Genomic DNA, 16,993 nt, shown 5'->3' with positions numbered 1-16,993 from the left:
GATTTGTATTTGCAAATTCCATTTGTTGTTTCTGGGAGACAACTGGAAACAATGCGTCGGATACTCGGACCATTTGCGGCACGATCGTCATTACTGAATGGCAACGATGCAAGAACCGGGCTTTCGGCATTCGTCATGCATTGTGGGCCCCGCGATAGTATTGCATCTATCCGGGGGTGCGGCAGATCTGAAATGCAAACACTCTGCTCACGTAGGAACTTGTGCACGGTTACCAAGGGAGGAAGGCTGCATACACAGTTTTTTCAAATCTAAAACAATTAATGGAGGGGAGCAAGATAGTGCATAAAGATCTAAGCGAGCATGAATTAAACGGGTGCGATCATACCAGCACTAATGCACAGGATCCCATCAGAACTCCGAAGTTAAGCGTGCTTGGGCGAGAGTAGTACTAGGATGGGTGACCTCCTGGGAATTCCTCGTGTTGCACCCCAATTTTATTAATATTTTATTTCGATATCGTATTTGCAAATTCCATTTGTCGTTTCGGCGAGACAAACGCAAACAACGTGCCGGATACTCGGACCATTTGCGGCACGATTGTCATTACTGAATGGGAACCGTGCAAAAACCGGGCTTTTGGCATTCATCGTGCATTGTGGGCCCCGCGATATTATTGCATCTATCAGGGGGTGCGGCAGATCTGAAAAGCAAACACTCTGCTCACGTAGGAGCTTGTGCACGGTTACCAAGGGAGGAAGGCTGCATACACAGTTTTTTCAAGTCTAAAACAATTAATGGAGGGGAGCAAGATAGTGCATAAAGATCTAACCGAGCATGAATTAAACGGGTGCGATCATACCAGCACTAATGCACCGGATCCCATCAGAACTCCGAAGTTAAGCGTGCTTGGGCGAGAGTAGTACTAGGACGGGTGACCTCCTGGGAAGTCCTCGTGTTGCACCCCAATTTTATTAATATTTTATTTTGATTTGTATTTGCAAATTCCATTTGTTGTTTCTGGGAGATACTGGAAACAATGCGTCGGATACTCGGACCATTTGCGGCACGATCGTCATTACTGAATGGCCACGATGCAAGAACCGGGCTTTCGGCATTCGTCATGCATTGTGGGCCCCACGATAGTATTGCATCTATCCGGAGGTGCGGCAGATCTGAAAAGCAAACACTCCGCTCACGTAGGAGCTTGTGCACGGTTACCAAGGGAAGAAGGCTGCATACACATTTTTTTCAAATCTAAAACAATTAATGGAAGGGAGCAAGATAGTTCATAAAGATCTAAGCGAGCATGAATTAAACGGGTGCGATCATACCAGCACTAATGCACCGGATCCCATCAGAGCTCCGAAGTTAAGTGTGCTTTGGCGAGAGTAGTATTAGGATGGGTGACTTCCTGGGAAGTCCTCGTGTTGCACCCCAATTTTATTAATATTTTATTTTGATTTGTATTTGCAAATTCCATTTGTTGTTTCTGGGAGACAACTGGAAACAATGCGTCGGATACTCGGACCATTTGCGGCACGATCGTCATTACTGAATGGCAACGATGCAAGAACCGGGCTTTCGGCATTCGTCATGCATTGTGGGCCCCGCGATAGTATTGCATCTATCCGGAGGTGCGGCAGATTTGAAATGCAAACACTCTGCTCACGTACGAGCTTGTGCACGGTTACCAAGGGAGGAAGGCTGCATACACAGTTTTTTCAAATCTAAAACAATTAATGGAGGGGAGCAAGATAGTGCATAAAGATCTAAGCGAGCATGAATTAAACGGGTGCGATCATACCAGCACTAATGCACAGGATCCCATCAGAACTCCGAAGTTAAGCGTGCTTGGGCGAGACTATTACTAGGATGGGTGACATCCTGGGAAGTCCTCGTGTTGCACCCCAATTTTATTAATATTTTATTTCGATATCGTATTTGCAAATTCCATTTGTCGTTTCGGCGAGACAAACGCAAACAACGTGCCGGATACTCGGACCATTTGCGGCACGATTGTCATTACTGAATGGGAACCGTGCAAAAACCGGGCTTTTGGCATTCATCGTGCATTGTGGGCCCTGCGATATTATTGCATCTATCAGGGGGTGCGGCAGATCTGAAAAGCAAACACTCTGCTCACGTAGGAGCTTGTGCACGGTTACCAAGGGAGGAAGGCTGCATACACAGTTTTTTCAAGTCTAAAACAATTAATGGAGGGGAGCAAGATAGTGCATAAAGATCTAAGCGAGCATGAATTAAACGGGTGCGATCATACCAGCACTAATGCACCGGATCCCATCAGAACTCCGAAGTTAAGCGTGCTTGGGCGAGATTAGTACTAGGATGGGGGACCTCCTGGGAAGTCCTCGTGTTGCACCCCAATTTTATGAATATTTTATTTTGATTTGTATTTGCAAATTCCATTTGTTGTTTCTGGGAGACAACTGGAAACAATGCGTCGGATACTCGGACCATTTGCGGCACGATCGTCATTACTGAATGGCAACGATGCAAGAACCGGGCTTTCGGCATTCGTCATGCATTGTGGGCCCCGCGATAGTATTGCATCTATCCGGGGGTGCGGCAGATCTGAAATGCAAACACTCTGCTCACGTAGGAACTTGTGCACGGTTACCAAGGGAGGAAGGCTGCATACACAGTTTTTTCAAATCTAAAACAATTAATGGAGGGGAGCAAGATAGTGCATAAAGATCTAAGCGAGCATGAATTAAACGGGTGCGATCATACCAGCACTAATGCACAGGATCCCATCAGAACTCCGAAGTTAAGCGTGCTTGGGCGAGAGTAGTACTAGGATGGGTGACCTCTTGGGAATTCCTCGTGTTGCACCCCAATTTTATTAATATTTTATTTCGATATCGTATTTGCAAATTCCATTTGTCGTTTCGGCGAGACAAACGCAAACAACGTGCCGGATACTCGGACCATTTGCGGCACGATTGTCATTACTGAATGGGAACCGTGCAAAAACCGGGCTTTTGGCATTCATCGTGCATTGTGGGCCCCGCGATATTATTGCATCTATCAGGGGGTGCGGCAGATCTGAAAAGCAAACACTCTGCTCACGTAGGAGCTTGTGCACGGTTACCAAGGGAGGAAGGCTGCATACACAGTTTTTTCAAGTCTAAAACAATTAATGGAGGGGAGCAAGATAGTGCATAAAGATCTAACCGAGCATGAATTAAACGGGTGCGATCATACCAGCACTAATGCACCGGATCCCATCAGAACTCCGAAGTTAAGCGTGCTTGGGCGAGAGTAGTACTAGGACGGGTGACCTCCTGGGAAGTCCTCGTGTTGCACCCCAATTTTATTAATATTTTATTTTGATTTGTATTTGCAAATTCCATTTGTTGTTTCTGGGAGATACTGGAAACAATGCGTCGGATACTCGGACCATTTGCGGCACGATCGTCATTACTGAATGGCCACGATGCAAGAACCGGGCTTTCGGCATTCGTCATGCATTGTGGGCCCCACGATAGTATTGCATCTATCCGGAGGTGCGGCAGATCTGAAAAGCAAACACTCCGCTCACGTAGGAGCTTGTGCACGGTTACCAAGGGAAGAAGGCTGCATACACATTTTTTTCAAATCTAAAACAATTAATGGAAGGGAGCAAGATAGTTCATAAAGATCTAAGCGAGCATGAATTAAACGGGTGCGATCATACCAGCACTAATGCACCGGATCCCATCAGAGCTCCGAAGTTAAGTGTGCTTTGGCGAGAGTAGTATTAGGATGGGTGACCTCCTGGGAAGTCCTTGTCTTGCACCCCAATTTTATTAATATTTTATTTCGATATCGTATATGCAAATTACATTTGTCGTTTCGGCGAGACAAACTCAAACAACGCGCCGGATACTCGGACCATTTGCGGCACGATCGTCATTACTGAATGGGAACCGTGCAAAAACCAGGCTTTTGGCATTCGTCGTGCATTGTGGGCCCCGCGATAGTATTGCATCTATCCGGGGGTGCGGCAGATCTGAAAAGCAAACACTCTGCTCACGTAGGAGCTTGTGCACGGTTACCAAGGGAGGAAGGCTGCATACACAGTTTTTTCACGTCTAAAACAATTAATGGAGGGGAGCAAGATAGTGCATAAAGATCTAAGCGAGCATGAATTAAACGGGTGCGATCATACCAGCACTAATGCACCGGATCTCATCAGAACTCCGAAGTTAAGCGTGCTTGGGCGAGAGTAGTACTAGGAAGGGTGACCTCCTGGGAAGTCCTCGTGTTGCACCCCAACTTTATTAATATTTTATTTTGATTTGTATTTGCAAATTCCATATGTTGTTTCTGGGAGACAACTGGAAACAATGCGTCGGATACTCGGACCATTTGCGGCACGATCGTCATTACTGAATGGCAACGATGCAAGAACCGGGCTTTCGGCATTCGTCATGCATTGTGGGCCCCGCGATAGTATTGCATCTATCCGGGGGTGCGGCAGATCTGAAATGCAAACACTCTGCTCACGTAGGAGCTTGTGCACGGTTACCAAGGGAGGAAGGCTGCATACACAGTTTTTTCAAATCTAAAACAATTAATGGAGGGGAGCAAGATAGTGCATAAAGATCTAAGCGAGCATGAATTAAACGGGTGCGATCATACCAGCACTAATGCACCGGATCCCATCAGAACTCCGAAGTTAAGTGTGCATGGGCGGGAGTAGTCCTAGGATGGGTGACCTCCTGGGAAGTCCTCGTGTTGCACCCCAATTTTATTAATATTTTATTTTGATATCGTATTTGCAAATTCCATTTGTCGTTTCGGCGAGACAAACGCAAACAACGCGCCGGATACTCGGACCATTTGCGGCACGATCGTCATTACTGAATGAGAACCGTGCAAAAACCGGGCTTTTGGCATTCGTCGTGCATTGTGGGCCCCGCGATAGTATTGCATCTATCCGGGGGTGCGACAGATCTGAAAAGCAAACACTCTGCTCACGTAGGAGCTTGTGCACGGTTACCAAGGGAGGAAGGCTGCATACACAGTTTTTTCAAGTCTAAAACAATTAATGGAGGGGAGCAAGATAGTGCACAAAGATCTAAGCGAGCATGAATTAAACGGGTGCGATCATACCAGCACTAATGCACCGGATCTCATCAGAACTCCGAAGTTAAGCGTGCTTGGGCGAGAGTAGTACTTGGAAGGGTGACCTCCTGGGAAGTCCTCGTGTTGCACCCCAATTTTATTAATATTTTATTTTGATTTGTATTTGCAAATTCCATTTGTTGTTTCTGGGAGACAACTGGAAACAATGCGTCGGATACTCGGACCATTTGCGGCACGATCGTCATTACTGAATGGCAACGATGCAAGAACCGGGCTTTCGGCATTCGTCGTGCATTGTGGGCCCCGCGATAGTATTGCATCTATCCGGAGGTGCGGCAGATCTGAAAAGCAAACACTCTGCTCACGTAGGAGCTTGTGCACGGTTACCAAGGGAGGAAGGCTGCATACACAGTTTTTTCAAATCTAAAACAATTAATGGAGGGGAGCAAGATAGTGCATAAAGATCTAAGCGAGCATGAATTAAACGGGTGCTATCATACCAGCACTAATGCACCGGATCTCATCAGAACTCCGAAGTTAAGTGTGCTTGGGCGAGAGTAGTATTAGGATGGGTGACCTCCTGGGAAGTCCTTGTGTTTCACCCCAATTTTATTAATATTTTATTTCGATATCGTATTTGCAAATTCCATTTGTCGTGTCGGCGAGACAAACTCAAACAACGCGCCGGATACTCGAACCATTTGCGGCACGATCGTCATTACTGAATGGGAACCGTGCAAAAACCGGGCTTTTGGCATTCGTCGTGCATTGTGGGCCCCGCGATAGTATTGCATCTATCCGGGGGTGCGGCAGATCTGAAAAGCAAACACTCTGCTCACATAGGAGCTTGTGCATGGTTACCAAGGGAGGAAGGCTGCATACACAGTTTTTTCAAGTCTAAAACAATTAATGGAGGGGAGCAAGATAGTGCATAAAGATCTAAGCGAGCATGAATTAAACGGGTGCGATCATACCAGCACTAATGCACCGGATCCCATCAGAACTCCGAAGTTAAGTGTGCATGGGCGGGAGTAGTCCTAGGATGGGTGACCTCCTGGGAAGTCCTCGTGTTGCACCCCAATTTTATTAATATTTTATTTCGATATCGTATTTGCAAATTCCGTTTGTCGTTTCGGCGAGACAAACGCAAACAACGCGCCGGATACTCGGACCATTTGCGGCACAATCGTCATTACTGAATGAGAACCGTGCAAAAACCGGGCTTTTGGCATTCGTCGTGCATTGTGGGCCCCGCGATAGTATTGCATCTATCCGGGGGTGCGGCAGATCTAAAAAGCAAACACTCTGCTCACGTAAAAGCTTGTGCACGGTTACCAAGGGAGGAAGGCTGCATACACAGTTTTTTCAAGTCTAAAACAATTAATGGAGGGGAGCAAGATAGTGCATAAAGATCTAAGCGAGCATGAATTAAACGGGTGCGATCATATCAGCACTAATGCACTGGATCCCATCAGAACTCTGAAGTTAAGCGTGCTCGGGCGAGAGTAGTACTAGGATGGGTGACCTCCTGGGAAGTCCTCGTGTTGCACTCCAATTTTATTAATATTTTATTTTGATTTATATTTGCAAATTCCATTTGTTGTTTCTGGGAGATACTGGAAACAATGCGTCGGATACTCGGACCATTTGCGGCACGATCGTCATTACTGAATGGCCACGATGCTAGAACCGGGCTTTCGGCATTCGTCATGCATTGTGGGCCCCGCGATAGTATTGCATCTATCCGGAGGTGCGGCAGATCTGAAAAACAAACACTCCGCTCACGTAGGAGCTTGTGCACGGTTACCAAGGGAAAGAGGCTGCATACACATTTTTTTCAAATCTAAAACAATTAATGGAAGGGAGCAAGATAGGTCATAAAGATCTAAGCGAGCATGAATTAAACGGGTGCTATCATACCAGCACTAATGCACCGGATCTCATCAGAACTCCGAAGTTAAGTGTGCTTGGGCGAGAGTAGTATTAGGATGGGTGACCTCCTGGGAAGTCCTTGTGTTTCACCCCAATTTTATTAATATTTTATTTCGATATCGTATTTGCAAATTCCATTTGTCGTTTCGGCGAGACAAACTCAAACAACGCGCCGGATACTCGGACCATTTGCGGCACGATCGTCATTACTGAATGGGAACCGTGCAAAAACCGGGCTTTTGGCATTCGTCGTGCATTGTGGGCCCCGCGATAGTATTGCATCTATCCGGGGGTGCGGCAGATCTGAAAAGCAAACACTCTGCTCACGTAGGAGCTTGTGCACGGTTACCAAGGGAGGAAGGCTGCATACACAGTTTTTTCAAGTCTAAAACAATTAATGGAGGGGAGCAAGATAGTGCATAAAGATCTAAGCGAGCATGAATTAAACGGGTGCGATCATACCAGCACTAAAGCACCGGATCCCATCAGAACTCCGAAGTTAAGTGTGCATGGGCGGGAGTAGTCCTAGGATGGGTGACCTCCTGGGAAGTCCTCGTGTTGCACCCCAATTTTATTAATATTTTATTTCGATATCGTATTTGCAAATTCCATTTGTCGTTTCGGCGAGACAAACGCAAACAACGCGCCGGATACTCGGACCATTTGCGGCACGATTGTCATTACTGAATGGGAACCGTGAAAAAACCGGGCTTTTGGCATTCGTCGTGCATTGTGGGCCCCGCGATAGTTTTGCATCTATCCGGGGGTGCGGCAGATCTAAAAAGCAAACACTCTGCTCACATAAGAGCTTGTGCACGGTTACCAAGGGAGGAAGGCTGCATACACAGTTTTTTTCAAGTCTAAAACAATTAATGGAGGGGAGCAAGATAGTGCATAAAGATCTAAGCGAGCATGAATTAAACGGGTGCGATCATACCAGCACTAATGCACCGGATCCCATCAGAACTCCGAAGTTAAGCGTGCTTGGGCGAGAGTAGTACTAGGATGGGTGACCTCCTGGGAAGTCCTCGTGTTGCACCCCAATTTTATTAATATTTTATTTTGATTTGTATTTGCAAATTCCATTTGTTGTTTCTGGGAGACAACTGGAAACAATGCGTCGGATACTCGGACCATTTGCGGCACGATCGTCATTACTGAATGGCAACGATGCAAGAACCGGGCTTTCGGCATTCGTCATGCATTGTGGGCCCCGCGATAGTATTGCATCTATCCGGGGGTGCGGCAGATCTGAAATACAAACACTTTGCTCACGTAGGAGCTTGTGCACGGTTACCAAGGGAGGAAGGCTGCATACACAGTTTTTTCAAATCTAAAACAATTAATGGAGGGGAGCAAGATAGTGCATAAAGATCTAAGCGAGCATGAATTAAACGGGTGCGATCATACCAGCACTAATGCACCGGATCCCATCAGAACTCCGAAGTTAAGCGTGCTTGGGCGAGAGTAGTACTAGGATGGGTGACCTCCTGGGAAGTCCTCGTGTTGCACCCCAATTTTATTAATATTTTATTTTGATTTGTATTTGCAAATTCCATTTGTTGTTACTGGGAGACAACTGGAAACAATGCGTCGGATACTCGGACCATTTGCGGCACAATCGTCATTACTGAATGGCAACGATGCAAGAACCGGGCTTTCGGCATTCGTCATGCATTGTGGGCCCCGCGATAGTATTGCATCTATCCGGGGGTGCGGCAGATCTGAAATGCAAACACTCTGCTCACGTAGGAGCTTGTGCACGGTTACCAAGGGAGGAAGGCTGCATACACAGTTTTTTCAAATCTAAAACAATTAATGGAGGGGAGCAAGATAGTGCATAAAGATCTAAGCGAGCATGAATTAAACGGGTGCGATCATACCAGCACTAATGCACAGGATCCCATCAGAACTCCGAAGTTAAGCGTGCTTGGGCGAGAGTAGTACTAGGATGGGTGACCTCCTGGGAAGTCCTCGTGTTGCACCCCAAATTTTATTAATATTTTATTTCGATATCGTATTTGCAAATTCCATTTGTCGTTTCGGCGAGACAAACGCAAACAACGTGCCGGATACTCGGACCATTTGCGGCACGATTGTCATTACTGAATGGGAAAAGTCCTCGTGTTGCACCCCAAATTTTATTAATATTTTATTTCGATATCGTATTTGCAAATTCCATTTGTCGTTTCGGCGAGACAAACGCAAACAACGTGCCGGATACTCGGACCATTTGCGGCACGATTGTCATTACTGAATGGGAACCGTGCAAAAACCGGGCTTTTGGCATTCATCGTGCATTGTGGGCCCCGCGATAGTATTGCATCTATCCGGGGGTGCGGCAGATCTAAAAGGCAAACACTCTGCTCACGTAAGAGCTTGTGCACGGTTACCAAGGGAGGAAGGCTGCATACACAGTTTTTTCAAGTCTAAAACAATTAATGGAGGGGAGCAAGATAGTGCATAAAGATCTAAGCGAGCATGAATTAAACGGGTGTGATCATACCAGCACTAATGCACCGGATCCCATCAGAACTCCGAAGTTAAGCGTTCTTGGGCGAGAGTAGTACTAGGATGGGTGACCTCCTGGGAAGTCCTCGTGTTGCACCCCAATTTTATTAATATTTCATTTTGATTTGTATTTGCAAATTCCATTTGTTGTTTCTGGGAGACAACTGGAAACAATGCGTCGGATACTCGGACCATTTGCGGCACGATCGTCATTACTGAATGGCAACGATGCAAGATCCGGGCTTTCGGCATTCGTCATGCATTGTGGGCCCCGCGATAGTATTGCATCTATCCGGGGGTGCGGCAGATTTGAAATGCAAACACTCTGCTCACGTACGAGCTTGTGCACGGTTACCAAGGGAGGAAGGCTGCATACACAGTTTTTTCAAATCTAAAACAATTAATGGAGGGGAGCAAGATAGTGCATAAAGATCTAAGCGAGCATGAATTAAACGGGTGCGATCATACCAGCACTAATGCACAGGATCCCATCAGAACTCCGAAGTTAAGCGTGCTTGGGCGAGACTATTACTAGGATGGGTGACCTCCTGGGAAGTCCTCGTGTTGCACCCCAATTTTATTAATATTTTATTTCGATATCGTATTTGCAAATTCCATTTGTCGTTTCGGCGAGACAAACGCAAACAACGTGCCGGATACTCGGACCATTTGCGGCACGATAGTCATTACTGAATGGGAACCGTGCAAAAACCGGGCTTTTGGCATTCATCGTGCATTGTGGGCCCCGCGATATTATTGCATCTATCAGGGGGTGCGGCAGATCTGAAAAGCAAACACTCTGCTCACGTAGGAGCTTGTGCACGGTTACCAAGGGAGGAAGGCTGCATACACAGTTTTTTCAAGTCTAAAACAATTAATGGAGGGGAGCAAGATAGTGCATAAAGATCTAAGCGAGCATGAATTAAACGGGTGCGATCATACCAGCACTAATGCACTGGATCCCATCAGAACTCCGAAGTTAAGCGTGCTTGGGCGAGAGTAGTAATGGAATGGGTGACCTCCTGGGAAGTCCTCGTGTTGCACCCCAATTTTATTAATATTTTATTTTGATTTGTATTTGGAAATTCCATTTGTTGTTTCTGGGAGATACTGGAAACAATGCGTCGGATACTCGGACCATTTGCGGCACGATCGTCATTACTGAATGGCCACGATGCAAGAACCGGGCTTTCGGCATTCGTCATGCATTGTGGGCCCCACGATAGTATTGCATCTATCCGGAGGGGCGGCAGATCTGAAAAGCAAACACTCCGCTCACGTAGGAGCTTGTGCACGGTTACCAAGGGAAGAAGGCTGCATACACATTTTTTTCAAATCTAAAACAATTAATGGAAGGGAGCAAGATAGGTCATAAAGATCTAAGCGAGCATGAATTAAATGGGTGCGATCATACCAGCACTAATGCACCGGATCCCATCAGAACTCCGAAGTTAAGTGTGCTTGGGCGAGAGTAGTATTAGGATGTGTGACCTCCTGGGAAGTCCTTGTGTTGCACCCCAATTTTATTAATATTTTATTTCGATATCGTATTTGCAAATTCCATTTGTCGTTTCGGCGAGACAAACTCAAACAACGCGCCGGATACTCGGACCATTTGCGGCACGATCGTCTTTACTGAATGGGAACCGTGCAAAAACCGGGCTTTTGGCATTCGTCGTGCATTGTGAGCCCCGCGATAGTATTGCATCTATCCGGGGGTGCGGCAGTTCTAAAAAGCAAACACTCTGCTCACGTAAGAGCTTGTGCACGGTTACCAAGGGAGGAAGGCTGCATACACAGTTTTTTCAAGTCTAAAACAATTAATGGAGGGGAGCAAGATAGTGCATAAAGATCTAAGCGAGCATGAATTAAACGGGTGTGATCATACCAGCACTAATGCACCGGATCCCATCAGAACTCCGAAGTTAAGCGTTCTTGGGCGAGAGTAGTACTAGGATGGGTGACCTCCTGGGAAGTCCTCGTGTTGCACCCCAATTTTATTAATATTTTATTTTGATTTGTATTTGCAAATTCCATTTGTTGTTTCTGGGAGACAACTGGAAACAATGCGTCGGATACTCGGACCATTGGCGGCACGATCGTCATTACTGAATGGGAACCGTGCAAAAACCGGGCTTTTGGCATTCGTCGTGCATTGTGGGCCCCGCGATAGTATTGCATCTATCCGGCGGTGCGGCAGATCTGAAATGCAAACACTCTGCTCACGTACGAGCTTGTGCACGGTTACCAAGGGAGGAAGGCTGCATACACAGTTTTTTCAAGTCTAAAACAATTAATGGAGGGGAGCAAGATAGTGCATAAAGATCTAAGCGAGCATGAATTAAACGGGTGCGATCATACCAGCACTAATGCACCGGATCCCATCAGAACTCCGAAGTTAAGTGTGCATGGGCGGGAGTAGTCCTAGGATGGGTGACCTCCTGGGAAGTCCTCGTGTTGCACCCCAATTTTATTAATATTTTATTTTGATATCGTATTTGCAAATTCCATTTGTCGTTTCGGCGAGACAAACGCAAACAACGCGCCGGATACTCGGACCATTTGCGGCACGATCGTCATTACTGAATGAGAACCGTGCAAAAACCGGGCTTTTGGCATTCGTCGTGCATTGTGGGCCCCGCGATAGTATTGCATCTATCCGGGGGTGCGACAGATCTGAAAAGCAAACACTCTGCTCACGTAGGAGCTTGTGCACGGTTACCAAGGGAGGAAGGCTGCATACACAGTTTTTTCAAGTCTAAAACAATTAATGGAGGGGAGCAAGATAGTGCACAAAGATCTAAGCGAGCATGAATTAAACGGGTGCGATCATACCAGCACTAATGCACCGGATCTCATCAGAACTCCGAAGTTAAGCGTGCTTGGGCGAGAGTAGTACTTGGAAGGGTGACCTCCTGGGAAGTCCTCGTGTTGCACCCCAATTTTATTAATATTTTATTTTGATTTGTATTTGCAAATTCCATTTGTTGTTTCTGGGAGACAACTGGAAACAATGCGTCGGATACTCGGACCATTTGCGGCACGATCGTCATTACTGAATGGCAACGATGCAAGAACCGGGCTTTCGGCATTCGTCGTGCATTGTGGGCCCCGCGATAGTATTGCATCTATCCGGAGGTGCGGCAGATCTGAAAAGCAAACACTCTGCTCACGTAGGAGCTTGTGCACGGTTACCAAGGGAGGAAGGCTGCATACACAGTTTTTTCAAATCTAAAACAATTAATGGAGGGGAGCAAGATAGTGCATAAAGATCTAAGCGAGCATGAATTAAACGGGTGCTATCATACCAGCACTAATGCACCGGATCTCATCAGAACTCCGAAGTTAAGTGTGCTTGGGCGAGAGTAGTATTAGGATGGGTGACCTCCTGGGAAGTCCTTGTGTTTCACCCCAATTTTATTAATATTTTATTTCGATATCGTATTTGCAAATTCCATTTGTCGTGTCGGCGAGACAAACTCAAACAACGCGCCGGATACTCGAACCATTTGCGAAACGATCGTCATTACTGAATGGGAACCGTGCAAAAACCGGGCTTTTGGCATTCGTCGTGCATTGTGGGCCCCGCGATAGTATTGCATCTATCCGGGGGTGCGGCAGATCTGAAAAGCAAACACTCTGCTCACATAGGAGCTTGTGCACGGTTACCAAGGGAGGAAGGCTGCATACACAGTTTTTTCAAGTCTAAAACAATTAATGGAGGGGAGCAAGATAGTGCATAAAGATCTAAGCGAGCATGAATTAAACGGGTGCGATCATACCAGCACTAATGCACCGGATCCCATCAGAACTCCGAAGTTAAGTGTGCATGGGCGGGAGTAGTCCTAGGATGGGTGACCTCCTGGGAAGTCCTCGTGTTGCACCCCAATTTTATTAATATTTTATTTCGATATCGTATTTGCAAATTCCATTTGTCGTTTCGGCGAGACAAACGCAAACAACGCGCCGGATACTCGGACCATTTGCGGCACAATCGTCATTACTGAATGAGAACCGTGCAAAAACCGGGCTTTTGGCATTCGTCGTGCATTGTGGGCCCCGCGATAGTATTGCATCTATCCGGGGGTGCGGCAGATCTAAAAAGCAAACACTCTGCTCACGTAAAAGCTTGTGCACGGTTACCAAGGGAGGAAGGCTGCATACACAGTTTTTTCAAGTCTAAAACAATTAATGGAGGGGAGCAAGATAGTGCATAAAGATCTAAGCGAGCATGAATTAAACGGGTGCGATCATACCAGCACTAATGCACCGGATCCCATCAGAACTCTGAAGTTAAGCGTGCTCGGGCGAGAGTAGTACTAGGATGGGTGACCTCCTGGGAAGTCCTCGTGTTGCACTCCAATTTTATTAATATTTTATTTTGATTTATATTTGCAAATTCCATTTGTTGTTTCTGGGAGATACTGGAAACAATGCGTCGGATACTCGGACCATTTGCGGCACGATCGTCATTACTGAATGGCCACGATGCTAGAACCGGGCTTTCGGCATTCGTCATGCATTGTGGGCCCCGCGATAGTATTGCATCTATCCGGAGGTGCGGCAGATCTGAAAAACAAACACTCCGCTCACGTAGGAGCTTGTGCACGGTTACCAAGGGAAAGAGGCTGCATACACATTTTTTTCAAATCTAAAACAATTAATGGAAGGGAGCAAGATAGGTCATAAAGATCTAAGCGAGCATGAATTAAACGGGTGCTATCATACCAGCACTAATGCACCGGATCTCATCAGAACTCCGAAGTTAAGTGTGCTTGGGCGAGAGTAGTATTAGGATGGGTGACCTCCTGGGAAGTCCTTGTGTTTCACCCCAATTTTATTAATATTTTATTTCGATATCGTATTTGCAAATTCCATTTGTCGTTTCGGCGAGACAAACTCAAACAACGCGCCGGATACTCGGACCATTTGCGGCACGATCGTCATTACTGAATGGGAACCGTGCAAAAACCGGGCTTTTGGCATTCGTCGTGCATTGTGGGCCCCGCGATAGTATTGCATCTATCCGGGGGTGCGGCAGATCTGAAAAGCAAACACTCTGCTCACGTAGGAGCTTGTGCACGGTTACCAAGTGAGGAAGGCTGCATACACAGTTTTTTCAAGTATAAAACAATTAATGGAGGGGAGCAAGATAGTGCATAAAGATCTAAGCGAGCATGAATTAAACGGGTGCGATCATACCAGCACTAATGCACTGGATCCCATCAGAACTCCGAAGTTAAGCGTGCTTGGGCGAGAGTAGTAATAGGATGGGTGACCTCCTGGGAAGTCCTCGTGTTGCACCCCAATTTTATTAATATTTTATTTTGATTTGTATTTGGAAATTCCATTTGTTGTTTCTGGGAGATACTGGAAACAATGCGTCGGATACTCGGACCATTTGCGGCACGATCGTCATTACTGAATGGCCACGATGCAAGAACCGGGCTTTCGGCATTCGTCATGCATTGTGGGCCCCACGATAGTATTGCATCTATCCGGAGGGGCGGCAGATCTGAAAAGCAAACACTCCGCTCACGTAGGAGCTTGTGCACGGTTACCAAGGGAAGAAGGCTGCATACACATTTTTTTCAAATCTAAAACAATTAATGGAAGGGAGCAAGATAGGTCATAAAGATCTAAGCGAGCATGAATTAAATGGGTGCGATCATACCAGCACTAATGCACCGGATCCCATCAGAACTCCGAAGTTAAGTGTGCTTGGGCGAGAGTAGTATTAGGATGTGTGACCTCCTGGGAAGTCCTTGTGTTGCACCCCAATTTTATTAATATTTTTTTTCGATATCGTATTTGCAAATTCCATTTGTCGTTTCGGCGAGACAAACTCAAACAACGCGCCGGATACTCGGACCATTTGCGGCACGATCGTCATTACTGAATGGGAACCGTGCAAAAACCGGGCTTTTGGCATTCGTCGTGCATTGTGGGCCCCGCGATAGTATAGCATCTATCCGGGGGTGCGGCAGTTCTAAAAAGCAAACACTCTGCTCACGTAAGAGCTTGTGCACGGTTACCAAGGGAGGAAGGCTGCATACACAGTTTTTTCAAGTCTAAAACAATTAATGGAGGGGAGCAAGATAGTGCATAAAGATCTAAGCGAGCATGAATTAAACGGGTGTGATCATACCAGCACTAATGCACCGGATCCCATCAGAACTCCGAAGTTAAGCGTTCTTGGGCGAGAGTAGTACTAGGATGGGTGACCTCCTGGGAAGTCCTCGTGTTGCACCCCAATTTTATTAATATTTTATTTTGATTTGTATTTGCAAATTCCATTTGTTGTTTCTGGGAGACAACTGGAAACAATGCGTCGGATACTCGGACCATTGGCGGCACGATCGTCATTACTGAATGGGAACCGTGCAAAAACCGGGCTTTTGGCATTCGTCGTGCATTGTGGGCCCCGCGATAGTATTGCATCTATCCGGGGGTGCGGCAGATCTGAAATGCAAACACTCTGCTCACGTACGAGCTTGTGCACGGTTACCATGGGAGGAAGGCTGCATACACAGTTTTTTCAAGTCTAAAACAATTAATGGAGGGGAGCAAGATAGTGCATAAAGATCTAAGCGAGCATGAATTAAACGGGTGCGATCATACCAGCACTAATGCACCGGATCCCATCAGAACTCCGAAGTTAAGTGTTCTTGGGCGGGAGTAGTCCTAGGATGGGTGACCTCCTGGGAAGTCCTCGTGTTGCACCCCAATTTTATTAATATTTTATTTCGATATCGTATTTGCAAATTCCATTTGTCGTTTCGGCGAGACAAACGCAAACAACGCGCCGGATACTCGGACCATTTTCGGCACAATCGTCATTACTGAATGAGAACCGTGCAAAAACCGGGCTTTTGGCATTCGTCGTGCATTGTGGGCCCCGCGATAGTATTGCATCTATCCGGGGGTGCGGCAGATCTAAAAAGCAAACACTCTGCTCACGTAAAAGCTTGTGCACGGTTACCAAGGGAGGAAGGCTGCATACACAGTTTTTTCAAGTCTAAAACAATTAATGGAGGGGAGCAAGATAGTGCATAAAGATCTAAGCGAGCATGAATTAAACGGGTGCGATCATACCAGCACTAATGCACCGGATCCCATCAGAACTCTGAAGTTAAGCGTGCTCGGGCGAGAGTAGTACTAGGATGGGTGACCTCCTGGGAAGTCCTCGTGTTGCACTCCAATTTTATTAATATTTTATTTTGATTTATATTTGCAAATTCCATTTGTTGTTTCTGGGAGATACTGGAAACAATGCGTCGGATACTCGGACCATTTGCGGCACGATCGTCATTACTGAATGGCCACGATGCTAGAACCGGGCTTTCGGCATTCGTCATGCATTGTGGGCCCCGCGATAGTATTGCATCTATCCGGAGGTGCGGCAGATCTGAAAAACAAACACTCCGCTCACGTAGGAGCTTGTGCACGGTTACCAAGGGAAAGAGGCTGCATACACATTTTTTTCAAATCTAAAACA

The 16,993-nt window shown here is 46.4% G+C and overlaps 28 non-coding genes and 7 pseudogenes across 28 annotated transcripts; all 35 read left to right on the top strand.

Moving 5' to 3' along the window:
• Window positions 1-332: 332 nt before the first annotated feature.
• On the top strand, window positions 333-451 carry LOC148795598 (5S ribosomal RNA). Its single transcript, XR_016072686.1, has one exon. It is a non-coding gene; the product is annotated as a 5S ribosomal RNA (ribosomal RNA).
• Window positions 452-806: 355 nt separating this feature from the next.
• On the top strand, window positions 807-925 carry LOC148795597 (5S ribosomal RNA). Its single transcript, XR_016071485.1, has one exon. It is a non-coding gene; the product is annotated as a 5S ribosomal RNA (ribosomal RNA).
• A 353-nt stretch (window positions 926-1,278) lies between these two features.
• On the top strand, window positions 1,279-1,397 carry LOC148795596 (5S ribosomal RNA; annotated as a pseudogene).
• A 354-nt stretch (window positions 1,398-1,751) lies between these two features.
• Window positions 1,752-1,870, top strand: LOC148795595 (5S ribosomal RNA; annotated as a pseudogene).
• A 355-nt stretch (window positions 1,871-2,225) lies between these two features.
• On the top strand, window positions 2,226-2,344 carry LOC148795594 (5S ribosomal RNA). Its single transcript, XR_016070876.1, has one exon. It is a non-coding gene; the product is annotated as a 5S ribosomal RNA (ribosomal RNA).
• Window positions 2,345-2,698: 354 nt separating this feature from the next.
• On the top strand, window positions 2,699-2,817 carry LOC148795593 (5S ribosomal RNA). Its single transcript, XR_016072869.1, has one exon. It is a non-coding gene; the product is annotated as a 5S ribosomal RNA (ribosomal RNA).
• Window positions 2,818-3,172: 355 nt separating this feature from the next.
• On the top strand, window positions 3,173-3,291 carry LOC148795592 (5S ribosomal RNA). Its single transcript, XR_016071484.1, has one exon. It is a non-coding gene; the product is annotated as a 5S ribosomal RNA (ribosomal RNA).
• Window positions 3,292-3,644: 353 nt separating this feature from the next.
• LOC148795591 (5S ribosomal RNA) lies at window positions 3,645-3,763 on the top strand (annotated as a pseudogene).
• Window positions 3,764-4,118: 355 nt separating this feature from the next.
• LOC148795590 (5S ribosomal RNA) lies at window positions 4,119-4,237 on the top strand. Its single transcript, XR_016072403.1, has one exon. It is a non-coding gene; the product is annotated as a 5S ribosomal RNA (ribosomal RNA).
• A 354-nt stretch (window positions 4,238-4,591) lies between these two features.
• LOC148795589 (5S ribosomal RNA) lies at window positions 4,592-4,710 on the top strand. The gene has a single exon (XR_016073802.1). It is a non-coding gene; the product is annotated as a 5S ribosomal RNA (ribosomal RNA).
• Window positions 4,711-5,065: 355 nt separating this feature from the next.
• Window positions 5,066-5,184, top strand: LOC148795588 (5S ribosomal RNA). Its single transcript, XR_016072571.1, has one exon. It is a non-coding gene; the product is annotated as a 5S ribosomal RNA (ribosomal RNA).
• Window positions 5,185-5,538: 354 nt separating this feature from the next.
• On the top strand, window positions 5,539-5,657 carry LOC148795587 (5S ribosomal RNA; annotated as a pseudogene).
• A 355-nt stretch (window positions 5,658-6,012) lies between these two features.
• On the top strand, window positions 6,013-6,131 carry LOC148795586 (5S ribosomal RNA). Its single transcript, XR_016073801.1, has one exon. It is a non-coding gene; the product is annotated as a 5S ribosomal RNA (ribosomal RNA).
• A 355-nt stretch (window positions 6,132-6,486) lies between these two features.
• On the top strand, window positions 6,487-6,605 carry LOC148795585 (5S ribosomal RNA). Its single transcript, XR_016075751.1, has one exon. It is a non-coding gene; the product is annotated as a 5S ribosomal RNA (ribosomal RNA).
• Window positions 6,606-6,958: 353 nt separating this feature from the next.
• LOC148795584 (5S ribosomal RNA) lies at window positions 6,959-7,077 on the top strand (annotated as a pseudogene).
• A 355-nt stretch (window positions 7,078-7,432) lies between these two features.
• Window positions 7,433-7,551, top strand: LOC148795583 (5S ribosomal RNA). Its single transcript, XR_016073317.1, has one exon. It is a non-coding gene; the product is annotated as a 5S ribosomal RNA (ribosomal RNA).
• A 356-nt stretch (window positions 7,552-7,907) lies between these two features.
• Window positions 7,908-8,026, top strand: LOC148795582 (5S ribosomal RNA). Its single transcript, XR_016072225.1, has one exon. It is a non-coding gene; the product is annotated as a 5S ribosomal RNA (ribosomal RNA).
• Window positions 8,027-8,380: 354 nt separating this feature from the next.
• LOC148795581 (5S ribosomal RNA) lies at window positions 8,381-8,499 on the top strand. Its single transcript, XR_016072214.1, has one exon. It is a non-coding gene; the product is annotated as a 5S ribosomal RNA (ribosomal RNA).
• A 354-nt stretch (window positions 8,500-8,853) lies between these two features.
• LOC148795580 (5S ribosomal RNA) lies at window positions 8,854-8,972 on the top strand. The gene has a single exon (XR_016072723.1). It is a non-coding gene; the product is annotated as a 5S ribosomal RNA (ribosomal RNA).
• A 504-nt stretch (window positions 8,973-9,476) lies between these two features.
• LOC148795579 (5S ribosomal RNA) lies at window positions 9,477-9,595 on the top strand. The gene has a single exon (XR_016072923.1). It is a non-coding gene; the product is annotated as a 5S ribosomal RNA (ribosomal RNA).
• Window positions 9,596-9,949: 354 nt separating this feature from the next.
• LOC148795578 (5S ribosomal RNA) lies at window positions 9,950-10,068 on the top strand. The gene has a single exon (XR_016069744.1). It is a non-coding gene; the product is annotated as a 5S ribosomal RNA (ribosomal RNA).
• Window positions 10,069-10,423: 355 nt separating this feature from the next.
• Window positions 10,424-10,542, top strand: LOC148795577 (5S ribosomal RNA). Its single transcript, XR_016075197.1, has one exon. It is a non-coding gene; the product is annotated as a 5S ribosomal RNA (ribosomal RNA).
• Window positions 10,543-10,895: 353 nt separating this feature from the next.
• LOC148795576 (5S ribosomal RNA) lies at window positions 10,896-11,014 on the top strand. Its single transcript, XR_016069960.1, has one exon. It is a non-coding gene; the product is annotated as a 5S ribosomal RNA (ribosomal RNA).
• Window positions 11,015-11,369: 355 nt separating this feature from the next.
• Window positions 11,370-11,488, top strand: LOC148795575 (5S ribosomal RNA). The gene has a single exon (XR_016072922.1). It is a non-coding gene; the product is annotated as a 5S ribosomal RNA (ribosomal RNA).
• A 354-nt stretch (window positions 11,489-11,842) lies between these two features.
• LOC148795574 (5S ribosomal RNA) lies at window positions 11,843-11,961 on the top strand. The gene has a single exon (XR_016073800.1). It is a non-coding gene; the product is annotated as a 5S ribosomal RNA (ribosomal RNA).
• Window positions 11,962-12,316: 355 nt separating this feature from the next.
• Window positions 12,317-12,435, top strand: LOC148795573 (5S ribosomal RNA). The gene has a single exon (XR_016072570.1). It is a non-coding gene; the product is annotated as a 5S ribosomal RNA (ribosomal RNA).
• Window positions 12,436-12,789: 354 nt separating this feature from the next.
• On the top strand, window positions 12,790-12,908 carry LOC148795572 (5S ribosomal RNA; annotated as a pseudogene).
• A 355-nt stretch (window positions 12,909-13,263) lies between these two features.
• On the top strand, window positions 13,264-13,382 carry LOC148795571 (5S ribosomal RNA). Its single transcript, XR_016073799.1, has one exon. It is a non-coding gene; the product is annotated as a 5S ribosomal RNA (ribosomal RNA).
• Window positions 13,383-13,737: 355 nt separating this feature from the next.
• LOC148795570 (5S ribosomal RNA) lies at window positions 13,738-13,856 on the top strand. Its single transcript, XR_016072238.1, has one exon. It is a non-coding gene; the product is annotated as a 5S ribosomal RNA (ribosomal RNA).
• Window positions 13,857-14,209: 353 nt separating this feature from the next.
• LOC148795569 (5S ribosomal RNA) lies at window positions 14,210-14,328 on the top strand (annotated as a pseudogene).
• Window positions 14,329-14,683: 355 nt separating this feature from the next.
• Window positions 14,684-14,802, top strand: LOC148795568 (5S ribosomal RNA). The gene has a single exon (XR_016074653.1). It is a non-coding gene; the product is annotated as a 5S ribosomal RNA (ribosomal RNA).
• A 353-nt stretch (window positions 14,803-15,155) lies between these two features.
• Window positions 15,156-15,274, top strand: LOC148795567 (5S ribosomal RNA). Its single transcript, XR_016069959.1, has one exon. It is a non-coding gene; the product is annotated as a 5S ribosomal RNA (ribosomal RNA).
• A 355-nt stretch (window positions 15,275-15,629) lies between these two features.
• On the top strand, window positions 15,630-15,748 carry LOC148795566 (5S ribosomal RNA). The gene has a single exon (XR_016072921.1). It is a non-coding gene; the product is annotated as a 5S ribosomal RNA (ribosomal RNA).
• A 354-nt stretch (window positions 15,749-16,102) lies between these two features.
• Window positions 16,103-16,221, top strand: LOC148795565 (5S ribosomal RNA). The gene has a single exon (XR_016075748.1). It is a non-coding gene; the product is annotated as a 5S ribosomal RNA (ribosomal RNA).
• A 355-nt stretch (window positions 16,222-16,576) lies between these two features.
• Window positions 16,577-16,695, top strand: LOC148795564 (5S ribosomal RNA). The gene has a single exon (XR_016072237.1). It is a non-coding gene; the product is annotated as a 5S ribosomal RNA (ribosomal RNA).
• The last annotated feature ends 298 nt before the right edge of the window (window positions 16,696-16,993 follow it).

This window comes from Nelumbo nucifera, chromosome 4 (genome assembly GCF_055504915.1).
Source record: "Nelumbo nucifera cultivar China Antique chromosome 4, China Antique-T2T, whole genome shotgun sequence".
In the NCBI taxonomy this organism is placed as follows: Eukaryota; Viridiplantae; Streptophyta; class Magnoliopsida; order Proteales; family Nelumbonaceae; genus Nelumbo; species Nelumbo nucifera.
This window is presented reverse-complemented; position numbering and strand designations above follow the sequence as displayed.